This window comes from Amblyomma maculatum, chromosome 4 (assembly GCF_055883805.1).
Source record: "Amblyomma maculatum isolate TAMU_Amacu chromosome 4, ASM5588380v1, whole genome shotgun sequence".
Taxonomy (NCBI): domain Eukaryota; kingdom Metazoa; phylum Arthropoda; class Arachnida; order Ixodida; family Ixodidae; genus Amblyomma; species Amblyomma maculatum.
The window spans coordinates 172,398,341-172,416,713 of NC_139347.1; positions in this window are offsets into that span (position 1 = coordinate 172,398,341).

Sequence of the window (18,373 nt, forward strand, 5' to 3'; positions counted from 1 at the left end):
TTTCCGAGTCGGAAATAAAGCGTCAACTTTTCGCTCCGTGAATCTGCCTGGTTTTCATTGCGTAGCTGCCGGCCTTTGGCCGGTAGAACGCAACAGTGGCGACGAGGATTCTGCTGCAGCAAGGAAACCAGCAATACGCCCAAGCACGACAGTCACGCAGAAGGAACCCACCGCCAAGGATCAGCCATGGCACACAGGCTACCGGAATTCGAAGACGAAAAAGATAAGTGGCAGCCGTACCTTGTCAAGGTTCAAGCTTATTTCGAAGCGAATGATCTGATAGACGATGCTAAGAAAAGAGCCCTGCTGGTAGCGGCGCTTGAAACAAGGAGAATAGAAATTTTGAACGCGAAGGTAGCACCGCGAAAGCCTAACGACCTTACCTAAAAAGAAGTTGTGGAGACGCTAAGCAGGTACTACGACCCGGTACCGACTGAAATCTCTGAAAGTTTCAAGTTCTTCCATCGCTGCCAGCAAGAAGGGGAATCTGTACATGCATTCATTGTGGCAATACGGCAGATGGCACACAATTGCAATTTTGGAACGATGCTAGACAGAATGATAAGGGACCGTATTGTGTGTGGTGTCAGATCCAAGAATCTGCAGAAGCAGCTCTTACCCAAAAAAAATTTGAATCTCGAAGAAGCCGAGGCTCTTGCCCTCGCCGCAGAGAACGGTGAACGCGATTCGCAAGGGATTGATACTGACCAAGAACAAGCGAGATTGCTAAAGCTCTCTGGCCAATACGAATCGCGCACGAAGTCACAGGGCGTGCAACAATGCAAATGTTGCAGTAAGCATGGTCATAATACAAAGGCTTGTCGACTAATCAAGCGCTAATGTTTTAAGTGTGCACGGCCAGGGCATTTAGCGCGAATGTGTGCGGCAAATGAGACACTCAGGACGCTAGCACTAACAGCACAGACGCCAGAAACCGAAGAGAGTGATAGTAGCGCGTCCCAAATCTGGTCCTTTACCACCACGCGCTCTCTTATACCCCCATCAGAAAATCGTTTGCATGGAATGGCATCGAAATAATGATGGATATTGATACCGGTACCCTGTTTGCGTCATTCCCAAAAGCATTTACCAAGTGCACTCCCATCAATGGCCGCAGCTGAAAAAGTCGGAAGTACAGCTTTCATGCTATCTCGGAAAGTTACCACTCCTTGGTACACTGATCATGCCAGTTTCCTATGAAGGTACCACAGTACAATGCAGTCTGATGGTTTTAGACTGCAATGGCCCCAGTCTTTGCGGTCGGGAGCTGCTGCAAAAATTGACAGACGAACGCATTCAGGTGCTGACCATGTATTCGAAGCCTTCCGTATCAAAGCAAGCCAGGGAGGACGTGCCGATGCTGCTCCAGCAAAACTGCGACCTGTTCACTGAAGGTGCTGGTCTCATGAAAGGTCCGCCAGCCCGACTGCACATCAAGGCCGGAGCAAACCCCAAGTTCTTTAAGGCAAGGAAAATTCCTTTTGCACTTCGTGATAAAGTGTCTAAAGAGCTTTGCAGATTAGTCTCGGCTGGCATAATATCACCAGTTCCTCATTCTGAATGGGCAACGCCCATCATGCCAGTCTTGAAGAAGGACGGAACAGTGCGCATTTGCGGGGACTTTAAGATTACACTAAACCCTGTGTGCGAGGTTGAGCAGTACCCCTTGCCTGTCATAGACGACATTTTTGCAAATCTATGTGGAGGGAAAAAAAATCAGTACTTTAGACCTTCGCGATGCTTACAATCAGGTTGAGCTAGATGAAGACTCGCGGAAATTAGCAGTGATAAACACACAGAAGGGGCTCTTTTGCTACAACAGGTTATCGTTTGGCATCGCATCAGCGCCAGCGATATTCCAACGGAAGATTTAATCGGTGCTGCAAGGACCAAAAGGGACTCAGGCTTATCTAGACGATGTCCTGGCAGCCGAGAGCAGCGATGCTGATAATGCAAATCTGCAAGCGGTGCTACAGCGTTTCCGCGAGAACGGTATCAAACTTCGTTATGACAAGTGCAAGTTTGGCGAACAATCCGTGACGTATCTTGGTCATCGTATTGATGTTGAAGGGCTACACCCCCTCGAGAAGCACGTGGATGCAATCAGGCTAGCCCCTTTACCGCGAAATGTTGCCGAGTTGCGATCCTTTGCGGGAATGGTTACATTTTACAAGTTTTTGCCAAATCTTTCCACTATGCTTGCACCCCTGTACAGCCTTCTTGAAAAAGGTGCAAAATGGGTTTGGCACGAAAAAGAAGACGCGGCATTTAAGAAGGCCAAGGATGCTTTGTGTTCAGCCCCAGTGCTAACGTACTTTAATCCGCAGCTGGAGTTGATGTTGGAATGCGATTCTTCACCTTACGGTGTCGGTGCTGCCCTTTTCCACCGAATAAATGGTGAAGACAGGCCAATTGGCTTCCGATCATGGAAGCTCACCTCAGCTGAGAGAAACTACTCCCAAATTGAGCGAGAGGCTTTAGCCCTGGTGTTTGGCGTGACACGGTTTCGCGATTACCTGTTGGACCGGGAGTTCACGATTGTAACGGACCGCCGCCCCTTATTAGGTCTACTCCGACAAGATCGTCAAACTTCTGTCATGGCTGCCGCCCGAATTCAGTGCTGGGCGCTTTTGCTAGGGGCATACAAGTACAAGATCGTTTGTAAACCTGGAAAACAAATGCTAATTTCTGACGCTCTAAGCCGTTTGCCTCAATCGCTGCAGGAGCCGCAAGCGGAAACAGAAGATCTGTCGGAAATGGTGCTTATAATCGACGAATGGGACCAACCAGCGGTTTCCCACTAAGAGACTCAAGCGCTCACAGCAGCTGACGGGCTTTTGCAAGAGATATGCAGGTACGTGACTAACGGATGGCCCTCCGTCGTAGAAGGTGACAGCAGGGAAGTGGCGGAATTCCGGAAAAGGAGACATGAGTTGTTTGTGGAGAAGGGGCTGTTGTACTGGGGGCATCGTGTGGTGATGCCAAGTGCGGCGCGTGAGAAACTGTTGACGATGCTACACGAGTCTCATCAGGGTGCGTCAACCATGAAGACAAGGGCGAGGGCTAAGTTTTGGCGGCCCGGTTTAGATCAAGATATTTGTAGATTGGTCTGGAATTGTCGAAGCTGTGTGCAGGCTTGGTCCATGCCCCTAGGAATCCTGTCAGCTGGCGAGAGAGGTGGTCACGGCTGCATGCAGACTATGCAGGGGCTATTGGAAACAAAATGTTGTTGGTAATTGCCGATGCACACAGCAACTGGATAGAAGCCATTCCAGTATCTCCAGCAACCCCAAAAGCCACTGCCGATTGCATGAGAACCTTGTTTAGCAGGTTTGGATTGCCCCGCACCATAGTTACCGACAACGGTACACCCTTTACTGGGTTAGAGTTTGCGGTATTCCTACAGAAAAATGGAATCGAGCATATTCGTACCCCGCCTTATCACCCCCAGAGCAATGGTCTTGCGGAACGGGCCGTAAGAACAGTCAAGGAGGGCATGAAGAAAATGACGGGCGTGGAGTTGACAACTGCTCTGGCGAGAATTCTTTGTAACTACAGAAATTCGCCACAAGCTGCAGGCTCTACTCCGTCCGAACTTCTTCTGGGATACCGTTTGCGTACAAAATTAGATATGTGTTTTCCTCCCAGGAACTACGAAATGCCCAAGCATTCAGAGACTGATTCCGCCAGTTGGTACTTCACCCCTGGAGACGCAGTCTACGTGCGCAACTACGGCGTAGGAGAAAAGTGGACACCAGGCAAAGTGACATCGACGAGTGGTGCCCGTCTAGTCACTGTGGCTACCGAGGACGGAGTCGTTCGACCTCATGTCGACCAGATCCGAAAACGCTCATCAGACACCGACGGAAGCAGATAAGTATCAAGTCCTGCAGAATCGCCTCTTGCGACCTTAGGGGCCCCTAGAGACGAGGCTCACGACCTCCCCGAAGGGCCTGTTCCTGAGCTACGCCGGTCCACGAGAACTAGAAAGCCAGTGGAGCGCTATGGCTATTAGGGGAAGGAAATGCTGCTGACAACAATGCTGCAGATAACCAGCGCATGCGTAGATAGTCCCTCTTTCCTTCTTTCCCTCCTTTCTTTCCTTCTCTATATATTTCCGAGCCGGAAATAAAGCGTCGTCTTTTCGTTCTGTGAATCTGCCTGGTTTTCATCGCGTAGCTGCCGGCCTTTGGCCGGTAGAACGCAACAACAGTATATATATTTAGCATAGGTTAATAGATGTGCTTGGTTGCTAGAGGTTATACGCAAGTAAAAAATTGCTTCATACTGTTTCCAAGCTTATTTGGCCTTGACGTTTCGGCAGGAGCCCTGCCTTTCTCAAAACTGTCAAGAAAGGCAGGGCTCCTGCCGAAACGTCGACTGGAAATAAATTTAGTATGAAGCAACTTTTCACTTGTATATATATATATATATATATATATATATATATATATATATATATATATATATATTTGCCAGAACTTATATCTTATATTAGGACTCCGCAGTACTTTCACAAAAGGCTCTTCTGCACCCTGATATCGCAATGCCTGCATGACCGCCGAGGCTTATATTGAGTATAATGTTTTTTGATATTCAATGAATGCTATGTATAAGGGCTTGTATTATTCAGAGTATTTTTCTGTATATATATATATATATATATATATATATATATATATCATCAGTCTAAATATACCCACAGCAGGGCCAAGGCCTCTCCCATATTTCTCCAATTAACCCGGTTCTGGGCTAGCTGAATCCACTTGACCCCTGCGAACTTCTTAACCTCATAATCCCACCTGATTTTCTGCCGCTCCCTGCTCAGCTTTCCTTCTCTTGGAATCCAGTTTGTTACCCTAAGCGACCATCCGTTATCCTCTCTTCGCACTACATGTCCTGCCCATGCCCATTTCTTCTTAATTTTCACTAGAATGTCGGTACCTTGAATTATTTCTCTGACCAACTCTGCACGATTCCTCTCTCTTAATGTTACCCCTCCAATTTTTCGTTCCATAGCCCTCTGAGTTGTCCTCAACTTAAGTAGAACTCTCTTGGCTAGCTTCCACGTATCAACCCCACAGGTGAGTGCAGGTAAGATGCAACTGTTGTATACTTTCCTCTTGAGCGATAACAGTAATCTGCTAGTCATAATCAGCTAGTGCTTGCCAAATATGCTCCATCCCAATATTATTCTTCTAGTGATTTCCTTTTCATGGTCCTGATCAGCGGTTACTTCTTGTCCTAAGTAGACATATTTGCCTGCTATTTCCAGTGCTTCGCTACCTAACGTAAACGGCTGTTCCTTCCCGAGGCTGTTGAACATTACCTTAGTCCTCTGCATACCGATTTTCAAGCCTACCTTTCTACTTTTCCTGTCTAGGTCGCCAATCATTCTTTGCAGTTCATCTCCTGAGTTACTTAGCAGGGCAATGCCATCCGCAAATCGCAGATTACTGAGGTATTCTTCATCTACCCTCATCCCTAACTGCTCCCATTCCCAGTCTCTGAATACTTCCTCTAAGCGAGCTGTTAATAGAACTAGGGTAGTCGTACCTCCTTGCCTAACACCTTTATTTGTGAGAATTTTGTTACTTTCTTTATGTAGAACTATGATTGCTGTGCAGCCAGTATATATATCCGTCCAGGACATTTATGTACGGCTCGTCTACCCTCTCATTTCGCAATGTGTGCATCACCGCCGAGGTTTCTACTGAGTCAAATTCTCTTTTCGTAATCAATGAATGCTGTTATTAGGCTGTTTATATTCCGAGCATTTTTCTATCACCTGATTGATGGTATGGATATGATCGATAGTAGAGTACCGTTTCCGAAACCCTGCTTGATTATTTGCTTGATTGCAGTCTAAGGTTGTCCCGATTCTATTAGCGATTACCTTAGTAAATACCTTATATGTAACAGACAGTAAGCTGATTGGTCTGTAATTTTTAAGGTTCTTAGAGTCCTCTTTCTTGTGAATGAGGATAATGTTTGCATTCTTCCATGGTTCCGGTACCGTCGATAACACCAGGCACTGCGTATACAGGGTGGCCAGTTTTTCTAGCACGATATCCCCCCCGTCCTTCAGCAAATCTGTAGTTATCTGATCCTCTCCAGCTGATTTCCCCCTTTTCATAGTTTCTAGTGCTTTCTTGACCTCGTCCTTCGTCACTGGTGGAACGTCTGACTGTTTTTCCCTACCACCAATCTCATTACGGTCCTGACTACTTTGGCTACTGTAGAGATCTGTATAGAACTCCTCGGCTACTTTGACTATCTTTTCCATATTAGTGATGACGTTGCCCGCCTTGTCCCTTATCGCATACATCTGGTTTTTGCCTATGCCCAATTTCTTCTTTACCGCTTTAAAGTTTCCCCCGTTCTTTACAGCATGCTCAATTTTCTCCATGTTATACTTCTTTATATCAGCCGCCTTGCGCTTATTGATTACCTTTGCTATATCTCCCAATTCAATCGGGTTTGTCGAATTGGAAGCTTTCATACGCTAGTATTTCTTAATCAAATCTTTCGTCTCCTTAGACAGCTTACCGGTATCGTATCTAACTATCCGACCGCCTATACTTCTACATCGCACTCAATAATATTATGTATATTATATATTCTTTTTACGGAGCCAACAGTCTACTTGTCCAAGGCAAACGTTCCCAGATAGCACAATCGACCTGCCCGATATTGGAAATTCATTGGCAACGTCTAGTCCACCAGTGGCCCGGCGTTGCCAATGTGCTACCAACCAGTCTTGATGGCATTCATTCAAGGGTAGCCAAAGATAACATAGATATCCTCTGCCCTTACCTTTGCCACTTGTTCAGTTGTTCCCTAGAAAATGATCTCTATCCTGATACACTGAAAGTTGCTAAAATAGTTCCAATATTTAAAGTCGGAGATTACAAACAGCCAGGTAGTTACAGGCTGATATCTGTACTAAGTGTGATTAATACACTTTTCGAAAAACTAATAGCGAAACAAGTAAAAAAATTTCTTCACAACAACGATATCATTACACCTCAGCAACATGGATTTGTCAAAAATAGGTCCACCTTCCAAAGCAGTTTTAACTTTATCGCAAGCTATTATTTCTGCCCTGCATAAGAACAAAATAGCTGTTGTTTTTTTAGATATTCAAAAGGCATTTGATACGGTATGTCATCCCATATTGTTGCTGAAATTGTAAAGTTATGGTTTTGTCAACAACTCGGTTAAATTTTTTCACAGCTATCTATCTAACCGTAAGCAAAGAGCACTCATTATTAATTTTCTATCAGATGTCAACGATGTGCCCTGTGGTGTGCCACTGGGTTTTGTTTAGGGTCCTCTGTTGTTCTCAGTTTATCTAAACAATCTCCCTCAAGTGCTACGCTTTTCTCAAGTACTTTTGTATGCAGACGACAATGCTCTTGTAGTTACTGGAGATCTCTTCAGCCAATTCAGACGATCATAATGAATGAGCTGACAATGCAGTCTTCCTGGTTCCTCAACAATCGCTTAATGCTGAACATTGCCAAAACTAGTATATAATTTTTCTCTTTAGACACCAGATTATTATCAATATATATACACTTGCTCTAGGTAACACATTAATAAAACCAGTTTCTTCTTTTAAATATTTAGGGGTTATATTTGATTGCCATTTATACTGGAAAGAACAAATTAACAATGTATGCAAAAAATTAGCCTTTGGGTGCCACACGCTCATTAAGGCGAGATACTATTTTCCTTACGATATACTACATTCCCTCTACTTCTCGTTTTTCCATTCAGATATCAGTTATTGCTGTGAATCTTGGGGTCAAACATATAAAACATATTCGTCGCCTTTACATCGTCTTCAAAAGCGGGTATTGAATGCAATAACAACTAGCAATTTTGATCAATCCAGCAGCAACATTTTTGATACCTAACCTTGCGTAACTACAAAGTTACACTTGTGATCAACGATATAATCAGCACTAACTCCCCCCTTCCATTAAGACTATTTGTCCAGCCTTCGCGTAATACTAGGCAGGCATGTAACTGTAATTTTAACCTCCCCAAATGTAGAAATGTATATGGTGAGCGACTAATGGAGTTCTATGATGTTTAAAATTTGGAACGAATTGCAGATCGAGGTAAAAGCCGCCAGAAAGTTTAAATGACATATAAACTGTATTACCAGTGTAATGAAATTCTGCCTGAATTCCTCTCTTAGTGAAATTCCCATATGTTGCCTAGTTTTTGAAACATGCTTTACATTGCTATTTATTATCGTGTACATGCTATTAGGTGTGCGCAATAATTTTCGTGAGTGTATCGTGTGCTTCGCTTGCACTTTATTGCACTTTGCAACCATATTCTTTCTAATTCTTCCTTTTTATGGTAGTACTAGTATGCTTATTTATTTTATTTGGCACTCACAATTATGTGGGTATTTTATTTTACTTACACTTTGTTGTATTCTTGAATATGTATTACAACAAAGTGTAAGTAAAATAAAATACCCACATAATTGTGTGTACCAAATAAAATCAATAAGCATAATAGTACTACCATAAAAAGGAAGAATTAGAAAGAATATGGTTACAAAGTGCAATTGTAGCACTAATGTTGCGTTTATATCATTATTGTTACTTTCAATCCATGATCCTCTAATCCTGAACCTGAGAGTAATATTTCTATTTGGACCGGCCACTAGCCTACTGAGCTATCGGTCCAAACAGTGTTTGTACGTCTGTTTTGGTTTTGTCAATAAAGTTCCTTGAAAAAATAATGGCACAGCCATGTGATAACATTGACCGCTCTTGGACCACTGATTTATACGTTCCCCAATTATTGGCATTCATGGGCTATCAACGGGCAGTGACGTTGTGTATAGAATTGCTTGCCAACATTCTATACACGATGATATATGATGGGCAATATTACCCAGCAATTGGCAATATCTTGCCCATAATTCGCAAATCATGGCATACATTGGTAAATATTTTCCCGTCACCATATATGGCTGATCTGCATTGAATGTATCTTGGAATTCATTGGTCAATATCATTTGACCAGTCTCAGTGGCTTGCTAACATCGTACACATCTTCAATTCCAGTGGCTGCTATTACCCAACGAGTATTGGCCACTGACCGACATTGAACATACCAAGGCATACAGTGGTAAATATTGCCCAGGCAATATTTGTGGCTTAATAACATCGAATAGATCTTGGCATACATTGGCCAAATTCCTTTGCCAATCGTGACGGCTTCCCAACATTGTGTATATCTGCAGATAAAATGGTCGACGATGACTTACAATGGCAAATATTGTGCTACAAGTATAGCAGGCTTGTCGACATTTATATATCTTGGCATATATTGGTTATTGTTATCCCACTGGTCTTAGTGGCTTCCCAACGATGTATACTCGTTGGTTGTAGTGGGCCATATTGCCTAACGAGCTGTGATATATGATGGCCAATATTACCCAGCCATAGGCAATGTCTTGCCCATAATTCGCGAATCATGGCATACAGTGGTAAATATTTTCCTGCCAGTATATGTGGTTTGTCGACACTGAATACAGCTTGGAATTCATTGGTGAATATCATCCCACCAGTCTTAGCGGCTTGCCAAGATTGTACGCATCTCCATTTCCAATGGCCGATATTGCCCAACAAGTGTGGCCACTGGCCTACATTGAACATATCATGGCATATATTGGTAAATATTGTCCAACCAGTATTGGCGGCTTGTCGACATCGAATATATCTTGGGATACAATGGTCAATATCTCCTGCCAATCATGACGACTTCCCCACATTTAGTATATTTGCAGATAAAATGGTCGACCATGGTAAATATTGGCAAATATTGGTCAATGGTAAATATTCTCCTGCCAGTATAGCTAGCTTGTCGACATTTATTATATCTTGGAATATATTGGTTAATATTATCCCACTGGTCTTAATGGCTTTGCAACAATGTATACTTGTTCGTTCTAGTGGGCAATATTGCCCAATGAGCTGTGACAACTGGCCAGCATTGCACCTACCCTGGCATACAGTGCTCAGTATTGCAATGTCAATATTGCAATGTCAGTACAGAATGTATCTTGCTAAACATTGTTCAATATCCTCCCGCCAATCATCTTGGCTTCTCAGCATTGTAAATCTGCAATTACAGCAGTTGATGTTGCCTGAAGAATTTTAATGGCTTGCCAAAATACCATACATCTTTACACAGGTTAATCAATATTTAACACTATTTATACAATTACACAGGTGAATAATAATTTGGCTTCTCCTGTAAAACACCTAACTACAAGGCTAAAGAGTAAATGGGACAGCCTGGTTACTTTTGGCAAAGAAGGTACAGTACTTTCTTTCTAGAAGTGCTAGACAGGCGGCTATTTTCGACGCAGCGGCGCCAGCCTTCGTCGTGGCAGCGTACGCATTCATTCTTCGTTCCCACGCCTGAGCAGCGTCTAGTCACCCCCGGTGGAATGCCAACTTGCGGTGTCATATGAAACCATGCGGGCAGCGCTGCCGCGTTCGCCGAACAGGCGCCCGCGCCCTTTCTCTCTTCGGTCTTGCTTCTTCTCTGTACAGCATAGAAGCGCGCCCTGCGGGTTGTCGGCCGCAGCTCCGCTCGCACTTGGAGAATAAACAGTAGAACCGCGACATGCCTGGTCCTGAGTCGCGGAACAATCTGCAGCTCACTGTGAGTACCACTGACCCTTTATTTAGGATAAATGTTCGTAACGGAGTAGGATTTGGGAGAATTTGTTGCTTTATTTGCCTCTCATGTTGTTACACTTCCCTGCAGGAGTGAAGACTCGGGATGACTAGGAGGGACCTTTGCGTGCACCAATTTCCTCTTGGGCTGCTTTGGTTGACGCTGCATGCACGTCTGTGCTGGACGACCGGTAAGATATCCATTTGTTATACAGTGTGGCGTATTAACTAGAAATTAATAATTTGGTTAGTCATTGGCTCCTAACAATCAAAATTAGCAGAATGTGCTTATTGGCTGTTTATGTACGCCGAGAGTAAGAAAAGCTTTTGCTTCAATTTATTACAGCAAAAAAAATATGCACTCTTCATGAATTCTAATTTCAGCACACTGACTTGTGCAAATTAATTTTGCAGCAGTGGCAAATTTTACTGCTCATCAAGAGTTTGCCCAAGCTGTACTAAAAGAAAACAATTCTGCATAATATTTTCTCTTATTTTTGTTTTCGCTCGCAGATGTTTGTACGAATGGAAGATGGTGACATGCAAGCTGCTCGAGCATACATCGGCAAGTGCTGCTGAAAGTTGCTGTCCTTAACCGAGAGAAAAAGGCGCATGCTAGAGATGCTGCCTTAGCAGACACCTGAAGCTGCCTTTAATGCGGCATCTTTCTACAACCTGGGGTTTCCCAACACCTTGTCAATAGACCTAACCAGAGGTGAAGACATGGAAGTGTGACAGAATTCTGCCTATCATTTGTTTTCACTATGTACCACATGCGAACCTAATAAATATTTATGAAACGAACAATTCATGCTTTTTTGTGTGAATGCACGTATACATTAAGGATGCTGTATATATGTTATTAGCTGCATGTAGATACCTGCACAAACACAAACTCAATCCCGTATTTGGCGCATGATGGCCTTTACTGCCTCTGCGTCGTAACTTCCATCAAATCAAAAAATAGTCCCCAAAAAATATCAAACGACACTGGGAGTGCCTGGATGCCAATGATGCAAAGCCAGTGGACAAGCTTGGGTGGGCGATGCTGGGCAGCCGATGAGCCTAGCTAGATAGCAGTTATTAAAAGCATTAAAAGCCTGTCAGTACGTTTGGTTGTAAGTATTGGATAGCCAGTGAAAGTGGCTTGATGTATGTTACATAAGAGATAGTTGGTATGCTTGGGTGGAAGATATTGGGGAGTCTTTGAGTGAGGCTGCATGTGCCAAAAATAACCTTGTCTTCCTTTGCTGGCCATTGTAGGAAAGCCGGTCTTATAGAATGGGATAAATCATGGCACGGGTAACACCCCAATAAAACACCATTATCGGCCCCATTATTGGGACCGGTTTCCGCCAATATTGGGCTGATGGCGGTGCCTTGACGGCATGCTACTTGGGTTATGGATATTTTTTGTCTTTTTGTTTTGTTTTTGTTATTGACAAGAATAACTCTTATGAGGATTTTAGAGATAAAAATAATAAATGGAAAGCAGAAGGTAAAAAAACATGACGATGGTGGGAGTCGAATCCACGTCCTCCGAATAATGGTTACAGTGCTATTTCAACTGAGCTACATCGACGGCTGTCGAACAGTCCGCATCTTGTGTATTTATGTTGACTGTAACGGAAACCTTTGAGCATTCACCAGCGCCACCCTCACCCCTAGCGATGGATGTAGAACATACTCATGAACCGCGAGCTTCACGAAGCACGTGGTCATTAGGGAAGGCAACAGCTGTGCGAGAACCCCCTTGCGCTACCTTTTAGCCCTCAAGACTGCCAGAACCAAGACCCTCCTTCATTTCCCCTCCAATTCTCTGCTTATATATATATTATAGTGACTGCACAGTAACCACAGTTCTGCATAAAGTAACAAAATACCCATAAGAAAGATATTAGGCGAGGAGACACGATCTCCACAGCACTGTTCACAGCTTGCTTAGGGGAAGTATTCAGACTTGAAATGGGAGCAGTTAGGGATAAGGGTAGATTGAGAATAGCTCAGTAATCTACGGTTTGCTTATAGAATTGCCTTGATAAGTAACCCAGGCGATGAACTGCAAATAATGATTGAGGACTTCAGACAGGAAAAGTAGAAAGGTATGCTTGAAAATAAATATGCCGAAGACTAATGTAATGTTCCCCCTTCATGGATCACTGCCTTGTCATAGCGGAGGGGCTTGCGAAACTACATGAAGTCGTGAGCTCTACTCTGTAGGGCCACCCAAGACAGACAGGTCACAGCAGAGTTCTGACAAAATGTGATTCACTGGAGAAAGAAATGGCAACCCACTCCAGTATTTCCTGCCAAGAAAACCCAATGACCAGTTACAATAGCATTAATGATATGACGCCGGAAGATGAGCCTCCCAGGTTGGAAGGCGTCCCACATGTTACAGGGGATGAACAAAGGGCGATTCCCAGTAGCTCCAGGACGAATGAAGCGGCTGGGCTAAAGCGAAAAGGATGCTCAGTTGTGGATGCGTCGGCAAGCGACCGGCACCGATCATCAGCTTCTTGTTGCCATATTTACGCTTCGATTGAGGAAAACGCAGAAAAATAGAAGGCCTTCCAGGTATGATCTGGATCAAATTCCATCAGAATATGCTTTTGAAGTGAGGAATCGATTTCAAAGATTAGATCTAGAAGACAGAGAGCCTGAAGAGATGTGGACTGATGTGTATGATATAATACAAGAAGTTGCTACTAAGGTAGTTCCAAAGCAAAAGAAATGCAAGAAAGCAAACTGGTTATCTGAAGAGGTTTTGCAAATAGCTGAGGAAAGGAGGATGGCAAAAGTTATTGGGGCAAAAAGAAAGATACAAGGCTCTCAATGCCAATTTTCAGAAAAACGCAAGAAGAGATAAGAATGCCTTCCTGAACATACAGTACCAAGCAGTTGAGGACAACAGCCAATTTAAGAACACAAGAGCACTGTATAAGACAATCAAAGATATCAAAGGTAGCTTCTGTACTAAGCTGGGCATGATAAAGGACAAATGAGGCAGGGACCTCACAGAAGCCTCAGAGATAAATTAGAGGAGGCAGGAATACACAGAACTGTACAAGAAGCACCCGGATGTGCAAACCCAACATAAGACGGCTGTGATTACTGATCTCGAGCCGGGCATCCTGAAGAGAGAAGTTGAATGGGCCTTAGCCAACCTTGCTAAGAACAAATCTAGCGGAATTGATGGCATTCCAGCTGAGTTGCTTCAAAACCTCAACCATGACGACGCTGTTGACGTTCTGTATACATTATGTCAGCAAATTTGGACAACCCTGCAGTGGCCACAGGATTGGAGGAGGTCAGTTTACATTCCTATTCCAAAGAAAGGCAGTGCCAAAGATTGTTCAAACTACCGCACGATCGCGCTTATTTCGCATGCTAGCAATGTGATGCTGAAAATCCTCCTAGGTAGGCTGCAGCAGTATGTGGATCGGGAGCTTCAGGACATGCAAGCTGGGTTTCGCAAGGGCAGAGGAGCTAGAGACCAGATTGCCATCCTTCGCTGGATCATGGAAAAAGCAAGAGAGTTCAAAAGCCCATCTACTTCTGCTTTATGGATTTTGCGGAAGCGTTTGACTGCGTAGATCACAGTAGATTGTGGCAAGCTCTCCAAGAGATGGGAGTTCCAAATCACCTCATCTATCTCCTCAGGAACCTGTATGAAGGGCAAGAGGCCACAGCCAGAACTGGGCATGGTCTTACTGATTGGTTTCCGATTGAGAAAGGAGTGAGACAAGACTGTATACTGTAGCCTTGCCTATTTAACCTGTATGCTGAGTGCATCATGAGGAAGGCCGGTCTGGACGAGTCTTCAGCTGGAGTGAAGATTGCTGGGAAACGTATCAACAACCCTAGATATGCGGATGATACCACTTTAATGGCAAAATGTGAAGTGGAGCTCAATAGACTTGTGATGCGCGTACAAGAAGAGAATGAGAAGTTTGGGCTTAAACTGAACATTAAAAAGACAAAAATCATGGCGTCTTGCCCCATCAGGTCCTGGAGCATCAAGGGACAAGAAGCGGAAGCTGTGACAGATTTTCTCTTCTTGGGCTCCAAGATTACCCCGGAAGGAGACTGCAGCCATGAAATTAGGAGGCGCCTACTTTTGGGAAAGGGAGCCATGGCTAGCCTTGACAACCTAGTAAAGAGCAGAGACCTTAGTCTGCCAACCAAGATCCGTATAACTCGTGCTATGGTATTTCCAGTTGTGATGTATTGATGCGAGAGTGGGACTGTGAAGAAGGCTGACCGCCGAAGAATTGACGCGTTTGAATTCTGGTGCTGGTGGAGAATCTTGAGAGTTCCTTGGACGGCCTCAGTCGATATTGTCGACTGTCAGTTGTCAAATCAGTCGATATTGTCGACCATAAACCCTGACTTCTCATTGGAGGGTCAAATTCTAAAGTTAAAGCTTAGCTAGTTTGGTCATCTGATGAGAAGAGAGGAGTCGCTGGACAAAGATTTGATGTTGGTAAAGGTTGAGGGTCGCCGGAGAAGGGGTAGGCAGCGAACGCGATGGTTAGATGGCATCCTCGAGGCACTGCAGATGAAGTTATGTGATGTTAGGAAGATAGTGAGAGACCGGAAAGCGCGGCGTGAGATGGTCCATAGGGTCACGAAGAGTTGGACACGATTGAACGACTGAACTTAACTGAATTGAATGCAATGTTCAACAGCCTCGGGACGAAACAGCAGTTTACGTTATGTAGCGAAGGACTGGTAATAGTAGGCAAATATGTCTACTTAGGGCAGGTAGTAACATCAGATCAAGACCATGAAAGGGAAATAAGAAGGAGAATTAGATTGGGATGGAGGGCATTTGGCAAAGACTCTCACAGTGTTATAAGAAGCTTAATGGTATTGCTCGAGAGGAGAGTATACAACAGTTGCATCTTACCTGTATTCACCAGTAGGGCTAAAAGATGTAGGCTATCGATGAGGGTTCTACTTAAATTAAGAAGAACGCAGAGGGCTATGGAACGAAAAATGGTAGGGGTAATGTTAAGGGATAAGAACTGTGTGGAGTGGGTAAAAGAAATAACTGAAGTTAGTTACATTCTAGTGGAATATATAAAGAAGAATGGGGGACCTGCGCAGCACATGCAGTGTGAAGAGTAGATAACCACTGGTCACTTAGGGTAACAACCTGGGTGCTAAGGGACGGAAAGCATAGCAGGAGGCGGCAGAATGTTATGTGCGTGTTTGAGGTTAACAAGATCGCAGAGGTCACGTAGATGCAGCTAGCCAGGACCTTAATTCGAGAAATACTGGGGAGGCCTTCACCCTAGGGTGTAGTCAGGCTTTTGATGATGATTATGATGATGATGAACAATGGTAACTATTCAGTTCAGTTCAGTTCAGGCGTTCAGTCGTGTCCGACTCTTCGTGACCCTATGGACCATGTCACGCCACGCTTTCCGGTCTCTCACTATCTTCTTAACATCACATAGCTTCATCTGCAATGCCTCGAGAATGCCATCTAACCATCGCGTTCGCTGCCTACCCCTTCTCCGGCGACCCTCAACCTCTCCCAACATCAAATCTTTCTCCAGCGACTCCTCTCTTCTCATCAGATGACCAAAGTAGCTGAGCTTTAACTTTAGAATTTGACCCTCCAATGAGCAGTCAGGGTTTATGGTCGACAATATCGACTGATTTGATCTTCTGGCAGTCCAAGGAACTCTTAAGAGTCTTCGCCAGCACCACAATTCAAACGCGTCAATTCTTCGGCGGTCAGCCTTTTTCACAGTCCAACTCTCGCATCCATACATCACAACTGGAAAGACCATAGCACGGGTTATACGGATCTTGGTTGGCAGACTAATGTCTCTGCTCTTTACTAGGCGGTCAAGGCTAACCATTGCTTTCTTTCCCAGAAGCAGGCGTCTCCTAATTTTATGGCTGCAGTCTCCTTCCGAGGTAATCTTGGCGCTCAAGAACAGAAAATCTGTCACAGCTTCCACTTCTTGCCCATTGATGCTCCAGGACTTGATAGGGCAAGACGCCATGATCTTCGTCTTTTTAATGTTCAGTTTAAGCCCAAACTTCTCACTCTCTTCTTGTACGCGCATCAGAAGTCTCTTGAGTTCCACTTCACTTTCTGCCATTAAAGTGGTATTATCCGCATATCTAAGGTTGTTGATACGTTTTCCAGTAATCTTCACTCCAGCTGAAGACTCGTCCAGACCGGCCTTCCTCATGATGCACTCTGCATATAGGTTAAATAGGCAGGGCGACAGTATGCAGCCTTGCCTCACCCCTTTCTCAATCGGAAACCAATCAGTAAGACCATGCCCAGTTCTGACTGTGGCCTCTTGCCCTTCATAAAGGTTCCTGAGGAGACAGATGAGGTGAATTGGAACTCCAATCTCTTGGAGAGCTTGCCACAATCTGCTGTGATCTACGCAGTCAAACGCTTTCGCATAATCAATAAAGCAGAAGTAAATGGGTTTCTGGAACTCTCTTGCTTTTTCCATGATCCAGCGAAGGTTGGCAATTTGGTCTCTAGTTCCTCTGCCCTTGCGAAACCCAGCTTGCACGTCCGGAAGCTCCCGATCCACATACTGCTGCAGCCTACCTTGCAGGATTTTTAACATCACCTTGCTAGCATGCGAAATAAGCGCGATCGTGCGGTAGTTGGAACAATCTTTGGCACTGCCTTTCTTTGGAATGGGGATGTAAACTGACCTCCTCCAATCCTGTGGCCACTGCAGGGTTGTCCAAATCTTTTGACATAATGTATGCAGTGTGTTAACAGCGTCGTGGTTGAGGTTTTGAAGCAACTCAGCTGGAATACCATCAATTCCGCTAGCTTTGTTCTTAGCAAGGCTGGCTAAGGCCCATTCAATCTCACTCTTCAGGATGCCTGGCTCGAGATCAGTAATCACAACCGCCCTATGTTGGGTTTGCACATCCGGGTCCTTCTTGTACAGTTCTTCTGTGTATTCCTGCCACCTCTTCTTTAGCTCTGAGGCTTCAGTGAGGTCCTTGCCTCGTTTGTCCTTTATCACGCCCAGCTTAGCACAGAAGCTTCCTTTGATATCCTTGATTGTCTTATACAGAGCTCTTGTGTTCCTTAATTGGCTGTTGTCCTCAACTGCTTGACACTGTATGTTTAGGAAGGCATTCTTATCTCTCCTTGGTAACTATTAGAAGTGGACAATTCTATTGCATTCAATGGTGTTCACCGGTTCGAAAAACATTCAAACTGGATATACTGAAAAGATATATCTCGCCGAGAATCTGAAAGAAAAACTGCAATGGAAGCATTTGGAAATCAATCGACGTAACTTGCGACTCTAGCGGCCTCACACATTTTATCATTTTCTGTTTCGCATTGAAAGGACGAAATATATATTTGCATCTCATAAACTTTCTGACAATGTTGACAGTAGCTGTAAAGTACAAGTTATTGCCTGAAAAACTGTTGTGGTTCGAGTTTATTTTTTCCCAAAACAATACGCTGTTGCAACAATTTGCCTTCATACACTGCTTGTATTATGTCCAGTGGTGGTTTTCTTTCTGTATTATAATGTCCATTTCAGTTTTATGGCGCTGTGAAATTTGTTCTCTCTTTTATTCTGTCTTTGTTTTACTGCTAATTCGACTTGTTTCTGTGTATCATATGGCCTATGTTATAT